A 25,175-nucleotide genomic window follows, 5' to 3' on the forward strand; every position below is an offset into this window, starting at 1 on the left:
AGTCACTTGAGGAGATAGACCTCCCACTATTGAACCATAGTGTGTTAAACAGTTCGAGGTGCGAACTAGGTCCAGTTGAAGTTTAGAGAGTAGGAGGTATACACGGAGTATATCATGAGTCTTCGTATTGCACCCATGGCCCCAGAGAAGCAAACTGGGGGGACGCGGTGGCTCGGAATACAATCCGTAAACTTTTGCCCGTCCGTGTGCCGAATCTAATGCAGCTATTCCTGGATACGCCCCTGTCATAGCACATGTCCGGGACTTCTCGGAATTACTCGACTCGAGTGTCTCATCTGACGGCCACGTAAAGCCACTCCATCCGAAAGTATCTCACTGCATGAAGAGTCTTCCCCCGTCGAGTTCGACTGCGGAGAATGTATTGTCTTATCCCCGTCGCAGGAGGCACGTTCGACTCAGATACTCCGGAGCTACCTACACCGGTCGCTGACTGGTGCCGGTTCAAACTCCTCTGCAGAGCTGTCGTGATCCAAATGAACCCATCTCTGACCCGCACCAAGTATTGGCATCTTTGCATATCTACCACACGGTGTTGTCGGCTGTCTTGACGGATTCACAGGTGGCAAGCATATTCGTGCGTACCCCTTCGATCCTTTGACAAATGTCACCGCAGGTTGGGCAGAGTGGCCACGCGTTCAAACCGGTGGTGGTACACCATGAAGCATCCGTGACAAGGAAAGAACTGCACTATGCAGAAATCCTCCTCACCATGTTTTCTATCCATCCAAAATTCGACGTTATAGATCCAAATGACGACTTAACACGTTCATCGCCACGCTCATTTTAGTTGTTTTACTAGCCGGGCCTAAGGAAATTCTGGGAGCGAGAAAGGAAAAAGGGAGAGTTTCCAGTTTTGCAACGTGTAGCTAAACTGAGCGGCTAACTTGAGTAAGAGAGCGTCACCCGCTTTTTGATGTGACGGGGCCCCCGCAGGAAATACACCTGTCACTCGAATGTGGGTGCCATGAGAACGTGTTAAAGTTAAAGTTACACAAAATTTACACCTAATTATCGATTTCTCGATATTCTTATAACTTTTCTTTGGAAAACATCCCTCGAATCGTCAAAGTTGAAGAACTCTGAAAAGCGCTTGAACGTTTTCATTACACCGATGAATGCACTATTGGCTACATACAGTTGAAGGCCCTGGTATCTCAGTCCATGGGATCTGACACTAAGAGGAATAGCTTCCAGTAGCGTTGCATTTCTTCGGGCTTGAAGAGTATCCATGTCTATGAGACGACATCGATGTTCGTAGCTTGGCATGTGGAACAGATCTTGCCAGTTGATGCGTATTCGCGGTTGGATCAAACTGTGCTGCAATACAAGCTCTTCAGGCAGTACACGTCCTTGAATTCCTTGGCCACTCGAAATCAAAATCCGAGGCTTTTAGAAGCTTTATCGGCGACGTAGTTCGTATGTGATTTAAATCCTAGCTTACGGTCCCAAATCATTGAGGTGGTCCACCCGCGCAATGAACTCATCTCCTAAGAAGTACTCCGCGCAAAAAGGCTTCCGACTTCGAGAGAAACTGACGACTGCACATTTACTGCGATTCAAAGGCAGGCAGTTGATGTCGCACCACTGTACGGAAAGATGGAACTGGTTTTGCAGAAAATCAATGTCGTCCTGACCGTTTATGGCGTAGAACAGTTTAAGATCATCAGTATAACAAAGTTTCGGGCCGTCGAGAAGTGAGAGCTCATCGATTGAGAAGATAATGGGTCCTAAGTGACTACCTTGGGGCACACCGGAGGAGGCAGAGAATTGGCTGGAAAGAGTGTCTCCAGTGCGAACTGTCAATTTACGTCCAATTAGGCAGAATCAGCCAAGTAAAGGTCCGCAGAATCCTAAGCGATATCGTGGTTCACCTTATCAAACGCTGCTGACTTATCGGTATAAATGGCGTCAGTTTGAGACTTAGCAGCAAAACTTTCGTGTACATAGGAGGTGAAGGTCAACAAGTTAGTTGTCGTAGAGTGTTTGGGCTTAAAACCGTGCTGATCGATTGAAACATTTTGCTTACTAATTCGAATTGTTTGGAGATTGCACATAAAGCAGAAATTCCTCTATAGTTGTTGATATCTCTCCGATTCCCCTTTTTATGAACTGGAAACATGTAAGCTTCCTTCCACAGGGAAGGGTAGGTAGCTCTGTCAAGAGAAGCTTAAAAGATGAATCTCACAGGAGTCAGTATAACAGGCATTAATCGTTTGAAATGGTAGATGGTAGATTTTAGAGAGGGAGTTTTTGACCAGGTTCATTCCACAGACTTTTGAAATGCTTCCAGAACGATTTTGGGTTGGACTTGAGGTTAAGTTGTACTCGGAAAAGATATTTTTGGTAACAACGTTTACTGGCTTTATTATAAGCGGAATTCAGTTTTCGATACATGTACATCCTTAGTTTGGGAGGATTTGAGCTTATGGTGATTTCTAAGAGCACATCCTCTTGCCATCTTCAGTCGACGCAATTCTTCCGTAAACCAAGGAGTCCGCAAATTCCCGGAAGTCGTTAGCTTTGGCACGTGGCGGTCAATAACGTAATTTAAGATAAAAGGTGAAACGGTCAAAATTTGGTCAAGGGAAAACGCGTGTAAATCGGTGAAATCGTTTATTTAAAAAATCTAATTAAATTTCTTTTTCAAGTTTAATTAGTATAAAATTCAGGAAAAACATTCAGTTAGGCTTACGCTTTTCCAAATCCGAATTGCCGGGCCTTATGCTTAACCCCTGCCATCAGATTTTGTACAGCCACCTTGTCCACCTTCTTCGCCGCAGAAAGCCAGTTTGCCTTGAACTGCCACTCCATGGCCTTTTTACCGTAATGGCAAGATGCCAAATCCGGCCAAAACAGTACGGAACAACCGTGTTTCTTCAGGAAAGGCAGTAGACGTTTATTCAAACACTCTTTCACGTAAATTTCTTGGTTGACAGTCCCGGAAGCTATGAAAATGCTGCTTTTCAAGCCACTGGTATAGATTGCTTGCCAAACCAGGAATTTCTTCGCGAACTTTGACAGTTTCATGTGCTTGAAAATATCTGCTACCTTTCCCCTTTCTTTTGCCGTATAAAACTTCAGTCCCGGAAGCTGCTTGTAGTCGGCTTTGACGTAGGTTTCGTCGTCCATTACCACGCAGTCAAACTTTGTCAGCATCGTCGTTTACAGCCTTCGGGATCGCGCTTTGGCCGTCGTATTTTGTTTATCATCGCGATTTGGAGTCACTACCTTCTTGTAAGTCGATAGTCCGGCTCGTTTTTTGGCTCGATGCACGGTTGTAGACGATACACCCAGCTTATTTGCGGCATCTCGGAGAGAGAGGTTAGGGTTTCGCTTGAAACTACCGGTAACTCTCTTGTCGTCTCAGCGGCTTCCGGTTTTCGATTTCCCCACGATCGACAAACGTTTCCCAAACACTTTAATTTCATTTGTAACGGTTGATTTGCAACATTTAGCGATTTTGCCAGCTTTGCGTGTGAGTAGCTCAGATTTTCGCGATGCGCGAGCAAAATTTTGATACGCTGCTCTCCTTCCTTGGACGGCATTTTGACAACTTAAGAATGAATTCCAAAATCAAAATAGGAGCAACATTCTACACACACACACCTTCAAAATGTATTACCACACGTCCAGAGGGGACGGGGTCTAAGCCCTCGGATCCCTGGTCGTTCCTCTGGGGATCAGTGAGGGTGGGTATACATCACCTTCTTTTGCACTGGCTAGCTCGATCTGGATGTCAAACGGAGGACCTCAAGGTCGGCTTTGTGCCTACTTTCAGAACCCAGGACTCGGATGTGATATTGTGTAATGTTACAAGTTTCACTCGTTTAATTTTGTGTTTTATTGTGTGATTTATAAATCTGTGTGGCGTGTTTTGTGTGATATGTATTGTGTTTTACTCACAGCTTCGTGGCAGGCCTGCGGCGGGAAAGGGCTTCTCTTGGCAACGGTTATAGCGGTCGCTCTGGGGACGAAACCGGGTGCTCACCGGTACTGGAGGGTCAGCGGATCGGCGGATCGGCGGATCGGCGGATCGGCGGATCGGTGGATCGGCGGCTCGACGGATCGACGGATCGCCGGATCGACGGCGGACAGTCGGGGCTTGGCGATGATCTGGTGTTGGCTTTGCGTTGTCTCAGCGGTTATTTAGCGGCTTGACGACGTTTGGCGGTCGCTTAGCGGTTTGACGACGTTTGGCGGTCGCTTAGCGGCTTAGTAGCGGTTTGGCGGTGGCTAAGCGGATACTCAAGGGGATTCCAGCGATCGTTTTGCGATGACCTGGCTGAGGTGCTCTGCCAGGCTAGTAGAGGGCAAGAGGCTTGCACTCCCCGTGGCTGGTCTTCTTCCGGGGTGGTCCGGTGGTTACCGATGTGTCTTCCGAGGGTCTGGGGCAAGAAGTCACGTGCTGAACACGTGCTTGTTACTTGTTTCTCCGATGATTTCTTGCACGGAGAGCCAAGATGTTACGGGAATTCCGAATCGTCCAGGTCATAGGTCGCGACACCGAAAGATCGAATCCCACTTTGCTGTTTCACTTGGCTAGATTGCTGGCCCACTGTCGGAAATGGCTACTTCTTTGGCTTCAGCCTGAAACTCGGCAACGGGCGCATGCGTGGTGTTCACTACGCGGTTACCACCCGAAAGAGAAACTCTTTCGACCTCCTCGTTCTGAGCTGTCATCTGCTTTTTCCATTGCCTCCCACTGAACCGTAATTCGCCCCTTCTTTGTGATGTTCGAATTGTGATGTTATATGTCGTGTGGTGTTATACCTAGTCCTGTTTACTTAGCCATTATTTGATTTGAATTTGAAATTAATTGCCTAACATTTATAAAATAATAAATAAATTAAACATTTAACATGGAATGAATAAACAAAAACCGACATGCAAACTATAAACTGTTACTAACGGTAACAAATGAGGGGTGTTCAAGTTTTTTAAATGCAAATTGAAAGAAATACGTCAAGTATTGACCAAATTTTATCCGTATCACCCTTTAAGAGGAAAACATAAAATGATGAAGAGGGCTCGAATTTATTTATATGAACATATGCTACTGAAAGTGCCTAATCTTTTACATATATGATAATATATCGCCTTGTAATTTTGTTTTAATTTAATCATTCATTGATATGAAAGACTTTAACCAGCTCACACTGTGCCGAATCGAAGAAAAAAAACAGAGATTTTTAGTTTTGCATGATTTCGAGCTTATCGTGAGCACTTTCCAATGATTGATATCATCATCTCCCGAGATTGAAATCACCGCATCATAATGGATGGTAAAGCAACAGCAAAACACAACTAGGGAGAAAAGAAAAACCATCTTTCGTCATCTGCGCAAAAACTTTCGACAGCTGCGCAGCTAAAATGAAGGCAGACAGGAAGAAATGCGATAAAGAGGAAACAATTTTCAAGATTCTTCCCATGAAATAAACCAACAACGCCAGAGCTTAGTGGAAAGAGACTTCCTACCAGTTTTATGTACCTATGTTCATATGAACACTTAAGCAAGTACACGTAACGTACGTTCGCCGCGGCGTGAGCGCCAAAACCGTATATGTGAGTAAATGTTAAGCCGACCCATCAAACGACTTATCTGAAGATCTTCCTCACGTATTTAGCTATACTTTTGTGAGGCTGGCTCCCAACTTTAGTCACGGTGCGCGCAACTTTCCAAGTAGGAGTCCCAAAAGCTTTTCGACAACCTTCCTATTGGCAGCCCAGAAGCACGAAATTGGGCAGTCGCGTCGTGATAGCGTCAATGCATGTTATTTTTTCGGATCAGTACGGGGTTGGTGGGAATTTTTGGGGAAACGTCGTACGTCGTAGTTTCTCGGTTGAACTCGAGCGAGATGAATCGAACACACCTCCTACTCCGTCATTCTGCGACCGAAGCTGATGGATCACTTTCCTTTTCCAAGGTTGTCCGTGACCATTGGCGATCTTTATGGTTTCGAGTGATGGGTGTCCAATCCCGGAAGATTCTTGACGCGAAATTAAGCCGGTTCATTTTTGAACGAAAAAAATTCAAGATAACAATTCCTATCCAAACTTTTATTGATGTGTTCTTCGTAACTTTCTGTTTGATAGATCCTTAAATGTTTGTTCCGAAAGTTCATTTTCTTACTGCAATTGTTTTCACAGACAAATATTACTGTTTTCAAATTCCTTAGTACGAACCTGAATATCGCAAAAAGTTCATAATTTAAAACAAAATCCCTATGAGGGAAAACTAAACCTTTTTCAAGCTGAATCACTCTAGCGTTTGTTTTGACCGAAAACAGACTAACGTTTTTGGCAAAAGACCCACATTGTTGTGATTTTTATTTTGCTCTTCATTTTGTGTCCAAATTTGAGCGATGTTAAACGATTGGTTTGACCTTTTGGTCAATCAATCGTGCAACTTTGGTTTGCCCCCGACCGGAGATAGATGGTAGAGAAGATCGTTTCAGAGCATCTCAATTCTTGTTCAACATTTATTGGCCGAAATAAAAATTACAATGTAAGCTGCATCTTTGGCTGCTTTGCACGATTAAATTTTTAAGATTTACAAAATTTCAGATCTAATTTGTGCCCATAATATTTTGATATTTTTTTTAAGTTTTCCTTTGAATATTTGACTAGATATTACAACTATTAAAGTTTCAAATAGGTAATACATATTTCAAAGAGGTGATGTTCTTTGAACAATCTCAAAATCATAAATTCACAATTTGCATACTGATGTGATTAAACCGTATTTTTTTTAAACTTGTGGATCAAAACCATTTTTCTACAGTTTGATTCTTGGGCACCATTCAACGATGTTACAGAAATATAGAGACAGACAAAAATTTGTTGGACGAGGTAAATAGGGTTGTGGATAGCTGATTTAATTTGCACCTTTCCGACTTTTCCTGCTGTTTTACAGCCCAATATTGGTCCTTCCATCGACTTGCAGGAGAACATCAAACTGTAATAAAGCTTAGTTCTTTTAGAAATGGGACATTTTGTTTTGCCAATAGTTTGTTTACAAGTTATCGGACATTCAAAACTTTGACAGCCTTTTGCTGCCTTTGAAATGTACTATCTGACCTATTTTTTCAAAATTTAAAATTCACGCGTTTTTGAGATATATACGATGCAACAGAAAAAGAGAAAAAATATTTTGCACAGTTTCCTTCAAAATTCATCATTTTCAAATTGATAGCTGAAAAAACCGTTGATTTTTCAAAGAACTACTGTGTGTAAGTGGTGGAAAAGTATGCAAACACTGTCAAAAATGTCTACAAAGTTCAAATCAAGCATTGATATAAAGCACATGATCGGCAACTACGGTTAAGGGTCATCACAGAAGTCAAATCTCATACCATTATTATTAATTTTCAATAAGCGAAAAACTAAGGGTAGATCGCTGAAATGTCCAATTTTTTTTTCTCCTATAATCTGAAAGTGTTGCCTAGTAATGAGTCATTCAAACCTAACTTCAAAGACATCTTTCTTGTTACAGAGTTCCTTAGCTGTATAGCCGGTACCGAGGCTATGTGACAGATGATTTCTGATGAACGATAAAATTCACGAAAAAACCTATTTCAAACGAATTCCAGCGTTTGAATCCTATACCATGGCTGCTCGTGGCAATAGTATGTATTTGCTGGTTGGTTTTTAAAAAATATAAAGATTTACAAAGATTCCGCTCCTGTGAAAAAAAAACTCAAATTTTCAAAACGAAAACTGTGGTATTCGCTGTTTTAAAAGCCTTAAAAGAATAATTTTGTATATACATACCCTTCGCAACCTACGATCTATACTAACCGATTATACTTCAAGTTCAATCGTATGATGGTTTTACTTCGTTATTGTCTGATTTTGCCAGCAGAAATTCCATAAAAAGTGGCTCAAAAATAATCAAATTTGTTAATTTCGAAACAGCTGTATTCACTAAATTGCCCTCAGCTTCTTTTAAAAAAGAAGTATTGGACCGAAAGGTAGCAGAAATTAAAGGAGGAGAATGTAGTGGTTGAATAAACGACAAGATTCGGGATCATCTGAGTTATATTCGGGCGCGGTGCTCAAAATAGGGTGTATTTTGTTTTGGAAAATATTCTGCCAATGTCTTCAGATCAATTCTCATTTTACGGATTATTTGTTCTGCATTATTACCAACATGCAGAATTGAAGTGTCGTCAGCAAAAATGCAAAATTTCCAACAATTTTCAATTTTTGGTAGGTCATTGATGTAAATCGAGAACCACAGTGGACCTAAGTTGCTGCCTTGTGGAACACCAACTTTTAATGGGCATAGTCGACTGGTGAAGTTGTTGGCTATCATATATGGATTGCAATCGATTAGATAGCTTTTCAGAACCTTATTTGCTGCCCCCCGTACACATTCAGTTTGTCTTATAAAATCGTATGATCAATTGAATCGAACGCTTTCTTGAGATCTTCGTATTCCTACGCATTTTTTCACATCCTTTGCGTTTTTCATCTCGTCAATAGGTTCGCAGGCAGCGGTGAGCGTGCTGGATTCACTTCGTAAGTCGTATTGACGATTGTACAAAATGTGATGTTGATTTAGGAAGTTCAACAATCTAGATGCTAACACTTGCTCAATAACTTTGCTTATGACAGATAACACCTATATTGGTCTGTAATTGTTTACCTCTGATTTGCTACCTTCCTTATAAATTGGTATAACCTTTGCCGTCTTAAGGTAAGCGGGGTAGCAATCTTAAGTCTCGATAGCTCAAGTGGTCAAGTGGATAAGCTGGTGCGAGTTTGGTTTCGATGTACCAGGCTGGGTTCGATTCCCGGTATCGGCGAGAAAACTTTTGGGTTCGAATACCATAAGTGGCCGACAGCTGCCAGCTGGCCAGGTATACACACGGATGTCGGAATACCTCTAAGTAACCTGATTAACTCGTTCTTCCAAAATATACCTACATCAACACAATACTTCACACCATAACAGTTGATACGAAGCCATGGGGTCGCTCCAATAAAGCATGTGAGCACATACTTAGGCAGAAACTGCGGTGAATCTGTGCACCCATGGTGGATAACCAACATACATAACTACTCCCAGCTAAATGCTCAACTTTCACGTTCATCATTGCGCACTATTGTGAATTTTTTCGGGAAAAAATAAAAAAATCATGAAATGAAGGGTTAAACACATCCCTTATGATGGCTGAGAATCCGGTGGTGTCTTTGAAAAAAGTTTTTCGTAACTCCATTTGGTCCCGGACTCTTAGTTGTATCCAGATCCTTTATCTTCAAAATAACCTCATTTTCATAGCCAGGGTTCATATAAATTGAGGTGTTTGATATCATGGTGTGGAGTTGGTTTATATTACGTTGACTAGTAATTGTGGAGGTTAGCTGGGGTTCTATTGTGCTGAAGTGTTAGTTAAATACTGCTGTTGTTACTGCTGGATCGTGTATTTCAGTATGTCAAAACAGCTCTGTGTAGTTTTTTTTATTCCTTTGTATAAAATATCGTTCATTACCCAAGTAACAATTTTAATTCCAAAAGGTTTTGTATGCAAGCGAAAGTGTTTTATAAAATATTAGTATAGTATTTAATGCCTCAGACTGTATTTCAATAAGAACGCTTTATAACTGTCCTTCCAGATAGCTACAAAACCTTTATAAAACTTTTTATAAAACTCCTTATTTAATTTATTTGAGATTTTTCATAAGAGTTTTCCAGAGTCTTATAAAGCAATTTCAATACTTCTTAATAAAACCATATATTTGAACTTTTAAGAAACCCAATTCGACTCGTCAAAATACAAAAAGCGTATGACAAAACCCAAAAGTTTTAATGATCCCAGTATTCTCTTGGTAATGACTTCATGAAGACAAAATAAAGGCATGAGGAACAGAATGTAAACAAATTAGTACTTTGAGAAATCCTATTTGACTCGTCAAAATACAAATTTTTAGTCGAAAAACCTTTACATACCCCTTTTAAGAACAAAAAGCCTGAGAAAAAACTCTAAAGTTTTAATTTCAGCAATTTACTCTTGGCATTGACTTTAAGAAGACCAAATAGAGACAGAAGGAACAAAATGTAAACAAACTGCTTGAACATTTTGAAGTTGGTTGTTTTCGCTTCGATGTGAATCGCTTTTCTTCAAAATGTACGAAATCTTTAGAAATTATCCTGCTGTAGGCTACCGGAGATAAAAATATGGGTAAGTTTGATGATGATTTTTATACAGAACGGAAAAGCTCAGCGCAAACCAACACTTTATTTATTTCCAGCTCCGTAATTTATCATCAAGGCAGTAGAGGCAGTAGAAATTTCTTAAGTTTTTTTATTCAGCTGACAGGTTATTCCGAGTCTTGGTGGCACAAAATGTTACAGAATCACCCTACTCAAAGTACCTGAAGTCAACATTCTGAACAATTTTGGTGGATAAGTTCGTGGTGAACGGATCAGTGCGAAACAAACGGTGATGTGTCCTGTTGTTTGCAGCCCCGCCGGGCAGCGCTTCCTGTTTTAAAACGCTTCTTCTGGTAACATGAAACGGATTTGTTTCCGATCCTTCAAGTGCTGTTTTCGGGCAAGAAATTATCTTATCAACGTATTGTGTGAAGATTTAATAAATATAGATATACTTGTTAAAAGAATCAGAAAAAATCTTTTTTATTATGTCCGAATATTTCGTTCTAAGAAAATCCGTGAACAGATTGATTGGTTATATAAAAAGCAAAAAGGATTTTATTAAGTACAATTGTTCTTTGAAATACTTTTTTCAAGGGAATCTTGATTTATAAATGCTTTTAATAAAACAATAATATTTTAAATGAATCGCCATTTTAAGTGGAAAAATTAAAATTTGAAATATGTTTTAACCAGATATAAGTGAAGAAATTTTGGAAAAAAAATCATTTAATAGGTTCAAATTAAAGCGCACTCTTGTTTTGCTAGTTTTGATGAAAACTGCTCGAATTTTTTTCAAGCGCATTGAGTTTTCATATCTTTTAAGGCATAACATTAATATTACAATAAAAGTCTGATTCCGATCAACTCTAAATAAATTCTGACAGCAAGAACCTTCATCATTTTCTTTAGAATATTTGTGTTTTGATAAAATACTTTTTAAGACAATGAGATGGAATAGGAATGATCCGAAAATTGTTCATGACGAATGTTATCTAGTATAACTCTTAATGAAGCCTTTTTAAAACTCGAGGGGGTTTATAAGTGATTTTTATTTTGCTCTTCACAACCTCCTGTAGGTGGGCCTTTTTACGCTTATAAGCGTTTTATAAATGTTTTTAAGGAGTTTATGAAACTTGGTGTTGGTTTATAACGAAGTTTCATAGCATTCCTGTAGGTTCTTAAAAAACTAAAATTGTTGCTTGGGTTATATATCGTCTCTTGTTAACGCGTCATTGAATTTCCCGTTTCCAAAATGTGACCTTTAACCGCCAAATCACTTTTACCGGTCTTGCATTTAAGTGAAATAATTTATCCATCCTACACGAAAACCATGAAGAACATTTCCATCTTAACTTGATTGATGACATGGAATAAACTGGCAAGAGATTATTCCCCTTCCGCGCACACAAAGACTAGAAATTCTTACAAGCTATTATTTCCAGTCTGAAACACTTCCGTACCATCACCACGGTTTTTATAGAACGAAAACAACACCAAAAAGGTTTCCAGATTCGCGAAAATTGTTCTTTGTTTGAAATCGTTTTGCCCCTATTTTCGAACGTATTAACCCGCTGTCATATATCTGTCATAAATTTCAGCCAAACTTCGACACCATTTGTGGGAAATGAAAGGGTACAAAAATTTGCTAGCTCATGATAATCTCCGTTGTCGAAAATTTGATCCTAATGTAACACTGTTTCCATTGAATCGAGTATGGTAGCTAGTATCGTCGCGAAACTTTCAGTAGAACCTTTTGCGGGAATTTTCCTCATGCTTTTGGTAGAACATGATTCCAATCACGACCAGCACCACCACTATTAGCATGGCCAGCGGGATCAGGAAGAAGATTTTCACGTTCGACATGCCGGACGTTTTCGGATCTTTCCGATGTTCCCGGGGTGCCTCGAAGGTGGCCGCAGACGGTACGATTTGGCTGCGATCTTCCGACAACAAAGACGGAGCTTCCAGTTCATAAAACTTGATCGCAAGCAGGTCGTGATTGTCCGACAGATCACAGGTGTTGGCCGAAACGCCAAAGTGATATCCCGTTGGCAGTTTGATTCCGGTGACTTGGAAGCACTGCTTAAGGAAGTTTTTGTTTTCTAGATCAGTTGAAACCGTAAGAACGTCATTTTCGTAACGTATCGAAATCATCGTGTCGTAGTCGACGTTCCTGAATTTGGCCTCGCAACCTGCCAGCTGAGTGTGGGTTCCATCACGATCGTGATCGTACGACAGGCTTCCGTTATTGACCATAGCACTTATGTACGAGTACGAGCTGATGATTATGTGGCCCGTTGTGATAGTTGTAGGTATCCAGGATGATGGCCAATCCTTGGAAGTAATCTTTGCTGCCGAATACAGGACCCGTAAGCAGCCGTTCCTTGGCGTACCAGATGGCAAACCCATCACCGTACAGATCCTTGCCCTTGCCGTGCACCTTGAACGTCACGTGAAGTTCCCAGTTGATGGAGGTACATGCCATGTGGTTCCAGACGGCTCCACTCTTCGATTGCAGATCCGAAGTGAGGCGAACGTAGCTGTTCGTGACGAAGGTCGATCCTAAGAAGTCCCAGTATGGAATGGTCATTCCGGATCCCTGGTATGGTTTGATAAGCGAGTGCTCTCGTTTCATATAATCGTTAGCTTCGTACTGGTGAAGAAAGTCACGGACACCGTAAGTCAGCAGGACCAAGGTGCAGATCGCCAGGCTAACCTTGTTTCCCAACACCCAGCAAACATTTATGAAGGTATAACGCAGGAACAACAGAATTATTCAAACAAATATACCAGATGAAAAGATTGTATTAAATTTACCAAAATAGCATATAGCTACAAAAGTGGAGGCGATATATCTACAAGGACAAGATTCCAACGATTCGATTTTCCTACAAAAAGCAAAATAAACGAAAAAAAAAATCCTCGAGCGAGATTTGAACTCCATTCCTCCGAGTTCGCTGTCTATCCTACCACGACGCCAACTCATCAGTTGATGTGATCCACGCTATAGCTCTATAGGTGAGATTTTCTTTTTACGAATCGGTCGACGGAAGAAACTGAATAGAGTGTCAATTGAAGGACCGCCCATTTATCGTAAATCAGTTCACTCAAATCGTAAATGTCGAATTAGCATATTCTCAACTTTTTCTAGACATATTTACGAATTGACTAAAATGCTATCCGATTCAACTTTTTTTGGGCAAAGCTTGTCGTAAATGAATGATAGAAAAGCACTCACGTGTTTACGATGGTTATAGAAAATGTGTTACTAATCGATTTGGATTATCATTTCTATTACGATTTCATGTTAGCTTATCAACGTCCTTCGACTGTCAATCGATGCCATTTTACGCTAAGCTATTATTTCGGTTCGGGTGCCTTTCTTTCTGCGTATCGGAAACGTTCAAATTAGGTTTTACTTTTCTGAAATGTACTGATTCTCTAATCAAAAGTTGGAACTCGTATTTTCTACTAATTGAACCGTAAGAAACCTGACGATCGGATAAATGAAAATTATAATAATAAATTATTAACAGGAATATTCACATCATCATTCAAGTTGAGAAAAAAGAGCTCGAGGGATAACTTGGGGGCATGTAAATCGCGTGTTCAACAACATGCATACACGTTGACAAGAGAAAGAGACCATATTCATTTTAGTTTGAAAATCCTTTGCTTCTTGCAGCAAATCTCTTCCGCGACGTTCGGCATAATATATAGAATCATCTCCCATTTGACACCCATGAACTTCAAACAATTTGAAAATAGTTGCTTTTAAATTCTCGTTTTGAACCCTTGGCATTCCCAAAATAACCGCATTTTCATTGAGAGTTGATCGACACAGCTTATCGTATTTAGGTTATTTGATCCACCCTCAACAACTTCATTTTACTCTGGTCCATATTTGCTTTTCGTCCACCTTCATCAAGTTTAGTTCAGCTTTAAATGTTCAAATCGATCCGATATGAACTGTTGCGATGCTTTAATTTGTTTAGTGATGTTAAATATCGATGCCACTTGCTGCTAAGTTTCTTGTTGACCAACGGAAAGACGACGAATTTCATTCAGAACGTCTGCCAATCCAGGATTCTCGCTGCAATTTGTACGTGTTTTATGATAGCATTTCCGACAATTTTTTTTGTAACGAAAGTGAACCACTCTGTTGCATCGTACACAAACACATGTATCAGATAAGAGCATCATCCTCTTCCATGCATGGTTGCAGAATGATACGGGAGATGGTAAGACACAAAAGTGATCGTGATGAAAACAACAGTGACTACGCGTGAGTTTGAGTTTGACAGCTTTTTCCAGCAACTTGTACCTATGTTGTTTTGTTTGTAAATTTCTGTGCCAAAAATGTACTCTTCTCAAAATCATAATTGGAACATTTCCAACAAAGAATAACCTTTTTCGTTTGTTTTGTCTCATCATGTGATGGAAAAAATGATTCTTTTCTTTCTCTTTTATTGTAAATCTCGTAGTCGCAAACGGATCAAGGTTGCGGAAAAAAAATTCTGTGTTTTTACGAAAAAATATTCTGACTACAGTGAGCGAAATAAGAATAGCACCACTATGTGTTTTGCTTGTTAAAATATGAATGATTGAAAATCACGAAAATTTTCTTCCACAGTTTGTTCTGAATTGCTTAACGGATAAATCAAGCATAAGTTTACTTTTTTTTGGACGTAACAATTGGCGTTGAGGACCAAAAATGTGAAAAAAGGGGTGCGAAATAAGAATAGCACCACTTGAGTTTTTCAACAAAAACATGATTATTTTTAAAAATTTACTGTGTAAAAGTGAATAATAATGCTTCTACGAATTATTTGAATAGGTTACTGCATTTTAAGGAGTTTTACACAATTCCAAAGGTTTTCGAAGGTTTTAAAAGGGGGTTTTAAGAGATGCTCCTCTAGCGTTAAGGAATTTGATATTCGAGCTATAATTCTTTACCAAACTACTTACTTTCTTCATTTAAATGACGTGAAATGATGAAACAAACATTCGGGATTAATTTTGAATCAGAAAAAAATAGGTTGGAAATCAAAAACTTAATTTTGTTCAGTAAACCATACTTTTTCCAGTTTCAAGTCGTAGATGGCAGCACTATCTTGCAGTTATTACTAAATTTAGTCTCAATTTTGATTTTCCAGGTTTATTTAGGCCCATATTCATCATTCTGAGGTATTTTCCCATCACAGTTTTGTGGAAGTTCACGCTGCAGAAAGCTTTTACAGATTTGCAAAAGAATCATCAGCACAAGAATGTCCAACCGCTAAAATTCCTATTCATCTCAACTCAGATTCAATTGCATACTGATGCATACAGTGATACTGCTAGCCGTCTGGTCTATCAAGCTCCATCGCAAAGTATAACTTTATTCTGATAATCGGTTCAAAAAATTCATTTTTCAGGACCTTGATATAATTCTAATTTTTTTTTGGATTTTGTGATCTTAGAATTTCTAAAGCGTTCACACGGTACATGTATTTATAACTTGACAAAAATCATCCAGCACTCCCTAATTTATCCCGGATATTCGAAAATGGGCATGAATTTGGTTAAATGGCAAGATAGTGCTGCCATCTATGACTTAAAACTAGAGAAATAGTGTTCGACTACTAAAAAACATTAGTATTTTTGAATTCCAACCTGCTTTTTGGATTCACGGTCACGCTCAAATCGATGTTTCATCATTTAACATAATACTTATGAATGTAAATGACGTAAATCAAGCAGTTTGATAAAGTATTATAGCTCAAATATCAAATTCCTTAACGCTAGAGGAGCATCTCTTAAAACCCCCTTTTAATACCTTTGAAAACCTTTGGAATTCTGAAAAAAAAAACTCCTTAAAATGCAGTTATCTATTCAAATAATTAGTAGAAGCATTTTTATTCACTTTTACACAGTCAATTTTTCAAAATGATCTTGTTGTTTTTGAAAAACTCAAGTGGTACTATTCTTGTTTCACACCCCTTTTTCACATTTTTGGTCCTCAAGGCCAATTGCTACGTCCAAAAAAAGTAAACTTATGTTTGATTTATCTGTACAAACAAACTGTAGCAGAAAATTTACGTGATTTTCAATCATTCATATTTTAACAAGCAAAACACATAGTGGTACTATTCTTATTAAGCTCACTGTATCAGCTTTTTATCATCTGGATTTGGAGAAATAATCAAGCCAAAATATCACTAAACGTCAATAGACCGAGCGACTGAAAAAAAAACAATAATAAAATGTGCGATGTCTACTCGATGTTTGGCATCCACTTGTTGTTTTTTTATGTTTTTAACCTGTCCCGAACTTTAATCCTCCAGCTTAGTGGTCGCACGTCGCAGTATGCACAACCAACCATTCCACTCTGCAGAAAAGAAATTTTTAATGTAGGAATGGTATTTTTTCATCTTTCCGAATCGAACGTGAAATCCTCCCAATAAACCTTTTTACCTTTTATTGTGTAAGGCAGCAAGGAATTATGGAAAAAGGCTGTCTATGAGAAAAACTAAAATTACTTCAGGTAAAAATATCCGCCATCATGCACTGCAGCTTTACCACAGCTCATATCAGTCTGTCAAATGTCAAAGGTAGCAGAAATGGTTGAATAAATGCTAAAAAAGTGATAGGGGAAAGTCGGGTAAGACGGACACAGCGGGTAAAACGGACACTTTCAATATTTCGAGAATTACAATGTTTGGCACTAATCTAATGAAGGGAATATGTTCGCCTGAGTGTATCAACACTTTCGAGACCCTTTGTTTATTTATAGCAAGCAAGGTCCCATAATAGTAAATAAAACAAACAAAAACTTTGAGGATCCATTATTTGATGTAATTTTTTCTCCTCATAAAATAACTCGCAAAATTTTCGAAAATGTCAACCGTTTTCAAAGGAAGAAAGTTTATTAGGCTTCTTTTTAACCATATGGAGGAAAATCAGCGAGTTTCGGTCAAAGGTCATCGGTTTGATCCTTGATGAAGTAAATTTACTAATTCCAGTGGTTAATGCGATAGTAAACAACCTAAACTGCCCATCTGCCCTAAAACTGCGATGAAAATAGCAATATCTGGTTTTCTATTGCGATTCTACCTTAGAGTGTCCGTCTTATCCGACTTTCCCCTACGTAAACTACTAGTCAACTTCTCCCATAAGCTGCACTAAAATTTGTTTACACGCTGAAACAGCACTTCAGATTATCTTTATTCAGCCGGCAAGCTGATACAGCAATCATGCTTCTTCACCTTTGCTTTTGTTGGGCGAGTTAGCATTTTTAATCAGCCAAAATGTTTGTTGGGTTACCAGTGCTCTTATCCGGAAACAATATTGTTTAACATGAGCTTTTCACAAACCCGAGAAATTATTAAAAAACAACGCATTTTTTGATAACTCTAATACCTATATTTATTTTTGCTTTGATAAATTTATGTCAGTGTCAACTTTGGTTATTTTCGTTTGTTTTTTCAACGGTTGGTTAGAACTTTCTCCACATGTAGGCGCGCTTGTACCTGTTATTTTTTTGGGGAGTGAGGTATATTGGCTATTATTCTATTTGCCCTAACCGCAAAGAAAGGTTAAACATCATACCAGCGCATTTTTTTTTTCTCTCCAACTGTTCTGGAACGAACGAGTCACCCTGAACCACCCTAACGAAGAAAATGGCCCAGTAGCAATATGGCGATGCTGCGCGCATTAACGGTGTGATGCGCGCCAAAATCATCGGCTTTTCCTCGGCAACGAAGAGCTTTTTCCGAAGGGTCCAGCCAAAATCGACCTAAGGCTCGATCTCTTTTCCCGACCAACCACCAGCGAAGACGGACCACGGTAATAAGTTCGCGGCCTTTGGGGCCTAAGTCAGAGGCCCGAGTGGCCAGAGTCAGAAGTCCAGAAGGGACAAGTTTGTGTTTGTAATTTAGAAATAAGTTGTAAAGAATACAGTCCACTTAATTTTGTAATGTTTTGAATGAGTGCGTTTTTATAATTCATCGAGAAATATCTGATGCTATCGATCCTGCCATCAGGGGCGATTCCTGAACACCAACTGTTACTTATGATCGTACTGAATTCTAGCCTTTTTTGACCGTGTTTCAGATATATTCTTGGAAAATTTTCATGTTCATCACCAGTAAGCCCTTTTTTTGTAAACTATCACGAGCAAAAAAACGCGTGCGTTTGCCACGGCTCAACGCCTACTTCCTCGTTTTTCAAAAATTATACTTCTGATTCAAAACGCAGGAATAATTTTCCAGTTCATACTTATGAAAATTGGAAAATTTTCATATTTGAGCTTAGGTAGAGTTTGTTTGTTTGATATTAAGAACGAGTTGAACATCTTTCTCTGCATTGTCTTTGCTGAATATTGTTAACGTTGTACTTATTTTATGTTTTTTCTTCTCTTTTCAGGTACCAATTTTCGCATTTGTCATAATTCTACAATTCAACGAAACCAAATCGAAAAAGGCAGATAAACTTATGATATGAGTTCCACTAACAGTAAGCTTCTACATTAGACTGAGCGAACCGCTGAACAACTTTGTCGAATATCATAACTTCGTATCTTTCTAGACAAAAAAGTTATTAGCTGTTTAACAGGTGTATCTCTTTTTGGTTTGATAAACCATGAATTCAATTGACACCACTGCTTATGCTCCACTAAGTATGGCATGAAAAGTGGTCTTGCAATACTTCGCTAGGCACCCAGCAGTGGTGTCAATGGAATTTCTTGTTTATCAATGCCATAAGACATACCCCTGTTAAAAAGCTAATAACTTTTTTGTCTAAAAAGATTCGAAGTTATGATATTCGACAAAGTTGTTCAGTGGAAAATTTCCTGTTAGAAATTTATAAATTGTCAAAAAAACCATTAGCAGGCTCGGTTCCACAAAAGAAACAAAAATGATGTTGATTTTTCAGTACACAATATTCAATTTTCCCATACAAACCTAAAAGTTCAAATTTACTCATGTAAACGTTACTTAAAAATTCTGCCAAAAATCATGGATGAGTTTTGGACCAAAACGAAGCTTTTAAGACCCCAGGGTTTGAGAGATTCAAAAATGACCAAAATCGACTCAGTCTATTCTACATAGTTCAACAGATAATAGATAAGCCACCAACAGAAGTCAACAACACTGAGAAGCATGCTTTTATCAAGAGAGGCTTATTTGCATTAAGGCATGCTTCAATATTGTTCCAAGTAGTTTCTCACCCTGCTGTAAGGTATTTCTGAAAATCTTTTGAAGTTGATTCAAAATTTGAATCAAATCACATGCCGTCTTCAAAACAAGCCAATATACTCGAAAAGCAGAACCCTTCGATGCATAAATTTGCCATGCTTGGTTGAAGCCGTCCATTTAGAATGCACTTCAGTACCTAAAAAACAGCTGCAATAACGTTCTTGAACTTGAACTTCGGAAGAAAGCTTCAAGCCCTTCATCGACAGCCATCGAGCGCCTTTACCTACTCATATTTAATATGGATAGGTAACTTTTTGCGCTTCAGATATTTTCTTTGTTGGATTTTCTTCCGACTTCCCACTGCATTCAATCGACTGATGATCAACTTTCTGCACACACACAAAAAAAGAGAAGAAAAATAGAAAACACATAGATCAGCGTAATTAGCTGCAAATGGATTAGATACCTAGTTACATGGTTTTGCTTAATTTTTCTTCCCTCTGTTTGCCTCAATGAGTTGTCTGCTGCTGAGGAAAAGTAATTTGAAGATTTTTTTTTAAAACCAGCTCTCAAGAAAAAATCCCTTCCGAGAGCAAAAAACATTGGATTGTCATCGCTCAATGCAATTTGAATTATTTTTTTGTGTTTTTTTCGTTTTCCGTTTAAATCGGAATTCAAAATTTTAAATTCTAAACTATGATGGCAAACTAAAATAAACCATTACATATGTAAAAAAATGTTAGACAATTATTCTTGGTCATCGAAAGACAGCCTTATTCGCCTAAAGGTCTAATGAAAAGAGGAAATTGCCCATTAAAAAAGTACTTCAGCTTTGATTTTGCAACAAATATCTCCGGCAATATCTCAGTGTAGAATTCAAAAGCCTCGTGATGGGAACAGATAAATTGAGGGATTGAGACAAACGCCTCGAACTCGAGCAAGAAAGTGCCAAAAGTAGCATTTACCCGAACAATCCTATCACGAAATCACGCCGCCGCCGTTAGAGCCCCGAAATTTCACTAAGCCCGAAATGGTGGCCTAATCTAATTTGGCGCTCTCAAACTCGGACGAATAAAAAACCTATCCCGAAATCACGCAAACTTTCCGTTGCAAACCAAATCAAGATTGAAATGTTTCATCAAAGGTAGACAAAAAATGAGAGACTTCAACGAAGGTGATGTTTTGAATCGGAAAAATCTCACCATCAACAATAACACCGATTTCCCCCCAAAGATGAAGATAAAAATTGGGGCAACCAGGCAGGCAGCGTTGAGAAGACGCTGAGCTTCAGAAGTCAAAGTTCGAGCGATAAAACTAGCGACGACGACGACACGCCAACATCTCACTCAACTGCCAATTTTCGAAAGGTTTTTACTTCTACTGCTGCGTGTTGAGTAAGGTTTCGCACTTCGCCCTTCGGAAAATTGGCATCTTATCACGGTCTTTGAATCTGATTCTTTTTTTTCCTTCGTTTCGTGAGATGTGGATCGACTTCCTGGTGTTCGTAACTGACAATTTTCATCTTTATTGTCGACTTAATTCAAATTTTATGGAATCGCGATACTTTTAAGCTCTTTTTTATGTTTGTGCACTAAATTGTGCATTGTTTGATCTTGAGTTTTGGTTTTAATTCTTCGTCGTTTAACTTTCAAAAAAAAAATTTGCATTTCTCATTGGAAGCATTTACGGAAGTTCAATATTTTGGCCAATTGAAAAAAAAAACATATTCTGCATGGTGAATGATGTGTTATTTGTTGGATTTTCTATTCTATGTTACGAATTGACCGGATATAACTCAACAGATCAACTCAAAAATAAACAGGATTTCTCGGCTTACTTACCTGAAAGCCGACACATAGGTCTTAGATAAAAGATATCAACTGCTGGCGATCCGGAGCCAGCGTCTTCACTGTGCGGATTTCAGCGGCTAGACTACGCCGCCACGAGCTTCTGAGTCTGCCTCTTTTTCGATGCCCATCTGGATTCCAGTCAAGCGCCTCTTTGCACATCTCGTTTTCATCTCTTCACAGCGTGGGCCCAATACATCTCCTCTTACGTTCCCAAATCTCGTTTTCTAGCACCTTTTGATGGCACCGGCGATGTAGTTCCACGTTTGAGATCCAGTTGCCAGGCCACCAAGCGCGGATGATATTCCGCAGGCAGTAGTTTACAAATATTTGCAGTTTTCGCGTCGTTACCGCATATGTGCACCAAGTTTCGCACCCGTACGGCAATACGGATTTGACGTTTGAGTTGAAGATTCGGATTTTGGTACGTAGAGAGATCTGGCGTGAGCGCCAGATGTTTCGGAGACTCGCAAACGCAAATCGGGTTTTTGTGATCCGGGTTTCGATGTCGTTCTTGGTACCACGTAATCTGGCTACCAAGATACTGGAAGCACTCCACTTTCTCAACTTGTTGCCCAGCTACCATGAAACTGGGGGATTTCCTGTGTTGATCTCCATCGACTAGGTCTTTCCGACATTGATTTTGAGAACTACTGCCTTGAAACTTTCGGTGAGGTCATCGAGTTTGCTCTGCATATCCGGTTGTGTTTGGGCGAGCAAAACAATATCGTCAGCCAGGTCAAGGTCGTTCAGTTACTCCATTGTTGAAGGATTCCACGGCAATCTTCGGTTCGGTGCACAGTCGATCGATCCAGTCAGAATCTCATCCATTACGATGAGAAAAAGTAGCGGTGATAAGATACATCCCTGTCTCACTCCAGCAGTTACCGGGATTGGTTCGGACAAGACACCGTCGTGCAAGACCTTGCACGAAAATGCCTCGTATTGTGCTTCGATGAGATGGATTAGTTTCTCTGGTACTCCTCTTCGCCCTGTGCCGGCCAGATGTTTTAATAATTAAGTTGGTCGAATGCTTTTTCGAAATCAACGAACACCAGCAGAAGAGAGTTCTGGAATTCGTTGAATTGATCCAGTATGATTCGTAGCGTTGTGATGTGGTCCACACATGATCATCCGGATCGGAATCCAGCTTGTTGCGGTCGGAGTGTAGCGTTGATTTTCTCCTGGATCCTGCTCAGGATCACTTTGCAGAGTACTCTGATGGTTGTACAGATCAACGTTATGCCTCGCCAGTTACCGCACTCTGTCAGGTCGCCTTTCTTCGGGACCTTTTCGAGGATACTTTGCATCCAGTCGGCCGAAAATGTTGCAGTATCCCAGATGTCAGCGAAAAGACGGTGCAACATTTGTGTTGACAGTGCAGGGTCGGTTTTCAGCATTTCAGCAGGGATGCAATCGACTCCAGGTGCTTTGTTGGATTTCATGTTTTTGATTGCCGCTTCTATTTCAGCCAGCGAGGGCGCTTCCGAGTTGACGCCATTTATGCGGCTTACTGTTGGCGCTTCGAGCTGCGGGTTCTGTTGGCCATCGCTATTCGTGACTCGGAAGAGTTGTTCGAAGTGCTCAGTCCATCGCTTGAGCTGATCTGTTCGATTGGTCAATAACTGACCTGCTCGGTCTTTCAGCGGCATTCTTGCATTAGTCCTTGCATCACTGAGGCGGCGAGAAATGTCATAAAGTAATCGGATATCTCCATTGGCGGCGGCTTTTTCTCCCTCTTCGGCTAGTGAGTTTGTCCAGGCTCTCTTATCTCGTCTACAAGCTCGTTTAACTGCCTTTTCCAGCTCCGCATAACGTAAGCGGGCGGCTGCTTTGGCTGACCCAGTAGGTATATGCCTGCTCAATTCCGACTTTCGCCTTTCTCCGATCATCGACCATCCTCCAAGTTTCATCCGACATCCATTCACTTCTTCTTCCACAAACTACCGAGAGTACCATGGCTCGTCGTGATAAAGACATTCTTGATTCCACACCACTGTTCTTCGACTATACCGTCTGTCGGCAATTCCGAGGCTCGGTATTCTAGCTGTTCAACGTATGCCCTTTTCACCTCTGGATTCTCCAACCGGCGGACGTCGTATCGACACCCGACTTTCTCCTCGCGCCGTTGGACACGCGCAACTCTCAGTCGTATCTCGCCAAGGACGTGGTGATGGTCAGATGCAATGTCTGCGCTTCGTTTGTTGCGGACATCAAGTAGGCTCCTTCTCCATTTTTGGCTGATGCAGATGTGGTCAATTTGGTTTTCTGTTCGGCCATCTCGGGATACCCAAGTGACTTATGTGCTGGTCCATGGAGGAAGAGCGATCCACTGATCACCATGTTGTTGCGGTTACAATATTCCACAAACAGCTCTTCGTTTTAGCTCATATGTCCTAGACCATGGCGTACCATGATGCGCTCAAGGTCCTGATTGTCGAAGGCAACTTTTGCGCTGAAGTCACCTAAGTGGATTTGAATCTCACCCTTCGGGATTTTTCAACCTCGCTGTTCACTTGACTGTAGAACTGCTTTTTCTCCTGCAAATCAGTATCGTCAGTTTGCGCATAACACTGGACCATTGTAAGGTTTCTAACCCCTTGTTCTAAATCTGGCTACGATTATTCTTTCGTTTATCGGTTCCCATCTAATGAACCTAATGGCTTAACAGAAAACCAACTCCTCGTTCCCGAGTAGCGTGTTCTCCTCGTATGTTTCAGTAAACCAGGACATGCCCGGACTGTGTCTCGTGTTCTCCAGTGTTAGGGCAATGGACTTCGCTCAGTACTCATATCTCTAGCTTGAGGCGGCTAGCTTCTCTAGCAAGTTGAGCCAGCTTACCTGACTGGGCAAGGGTAAGGAAATTCCAAGTTCCAATTCTAGTCCGTGTTTTCATGCTAAAAATCGTTGCCAAAGTTCTAATTCGGTTTTTTTCTTGTCTCAGTTTCTGTAACAATTTAAAAGTTCGGGAACAGAAGCTTGTTAGCCTAAAGTCCCTATCCCGCGATGGGGCTGCCATCTTGGACTTAGCTGGCGGGAGCCGCATTTCATAAAACCACCCTCTGGCTGCGAGACAGACGCTGTTTGAGTCGCCCCTGATCTGGAGAACAGACGTGTTAGGCCATCTTCTCAGACTGCATGCGACCAAAGCATCCACCGGTGTTGGGTACCCGATCTCGACGATGTGAGATTAATCCCGGTTCATCTGTATAGGAGCAGTTCTTGTACAGCTTCCCTTGTATGATCTGATAGTCTGCAAAACGGTTTGGATTTTCACTGACGCCTTTTATTACTACTTCGTACCACTCATCTATGCTGTCTGCCCCCAATAGGGTCACCGTGTCTACATACTTGACAGCGCATCAGGAACTACGTTTACCGAGCCCTTTCTGTAGCGAATCTCAAAGTCAACGGTGTTTGAGGTAGCTAAGCGCAGAATAGTCAAAGCCTACACGATGTAATGAACGCCATTTTTGTTTCATCGGAATTTTTCGATAGCTTTGATTACCGCCAGACACTCCAGCAGCGTCACCGAGTATTTCCATTCCGCCGTCGACATATTTTGCGGTAAGTGACAAATTGGATGTTCTTGATCGTCCGTTTCCTGTGTGAGCTCTGCCCCAATCGCCACATCACTCGCATCGCAAGCGATCGCAAACTGATTCGTGTAATCCGGTGGTGCAAAAATAGGCGTCGATTCTAAGGCTGATTTGAGTCGTAGAAATGCTTCTTCTGCTTCCTTGATTTCCTCGTCCAACACGTATTTTGACATCACGTAGTAACGCTGCTTTTTCGGCTGCGCATCCCCGATTGCAATGTTATATGTATGTGTACAGATGCGTGCGACCCAAACGACCGTCCGTTGCTGTTGAGAAGTTTGCTACTGTTGCTTCTAGCACGACTGATTGCTCCGATAACAACTGCTTCTGCTGATGCCTCTTGATCGTTATGTTTTTGTCGACGTTACTG

General features: G+C 40.4%; 1 protein-coding gene and 1 pseudogene across 1 annotated transcript in view; one reads left to right on the forward strand and one right to left on the reverse strand.

The window, feature by feature from the left end:
* The window catches only part of LOC129746008 (uncharacterized), a 269,649-nt gene that overhangs the window by 34,749 nt on the left and 209,725 nt on the right, over positions 1-25,175 (forward strand). The window lies entirely within an intron of this gene.
* Positions 11,918-23,788, reverse strand: LOC129761038 (vesicular integral-membrane protein VIP36-like; annotated as a pseudogene).

This window comes from Uranotaenia lowii, chromosome 1 (genome assembly GCF_029784155.1).
Source record: "Uranotaenia lowii strain MFRU-FL chromosome 1, ASM2978415v1, whole genome shotgun sequence".
Lineage (NCBI taxonomy): Eukaryota > Metazoa > Arthropoda > Insecta > Diptera > Culicidae > Uranotaenia > Uranotaenia lowii.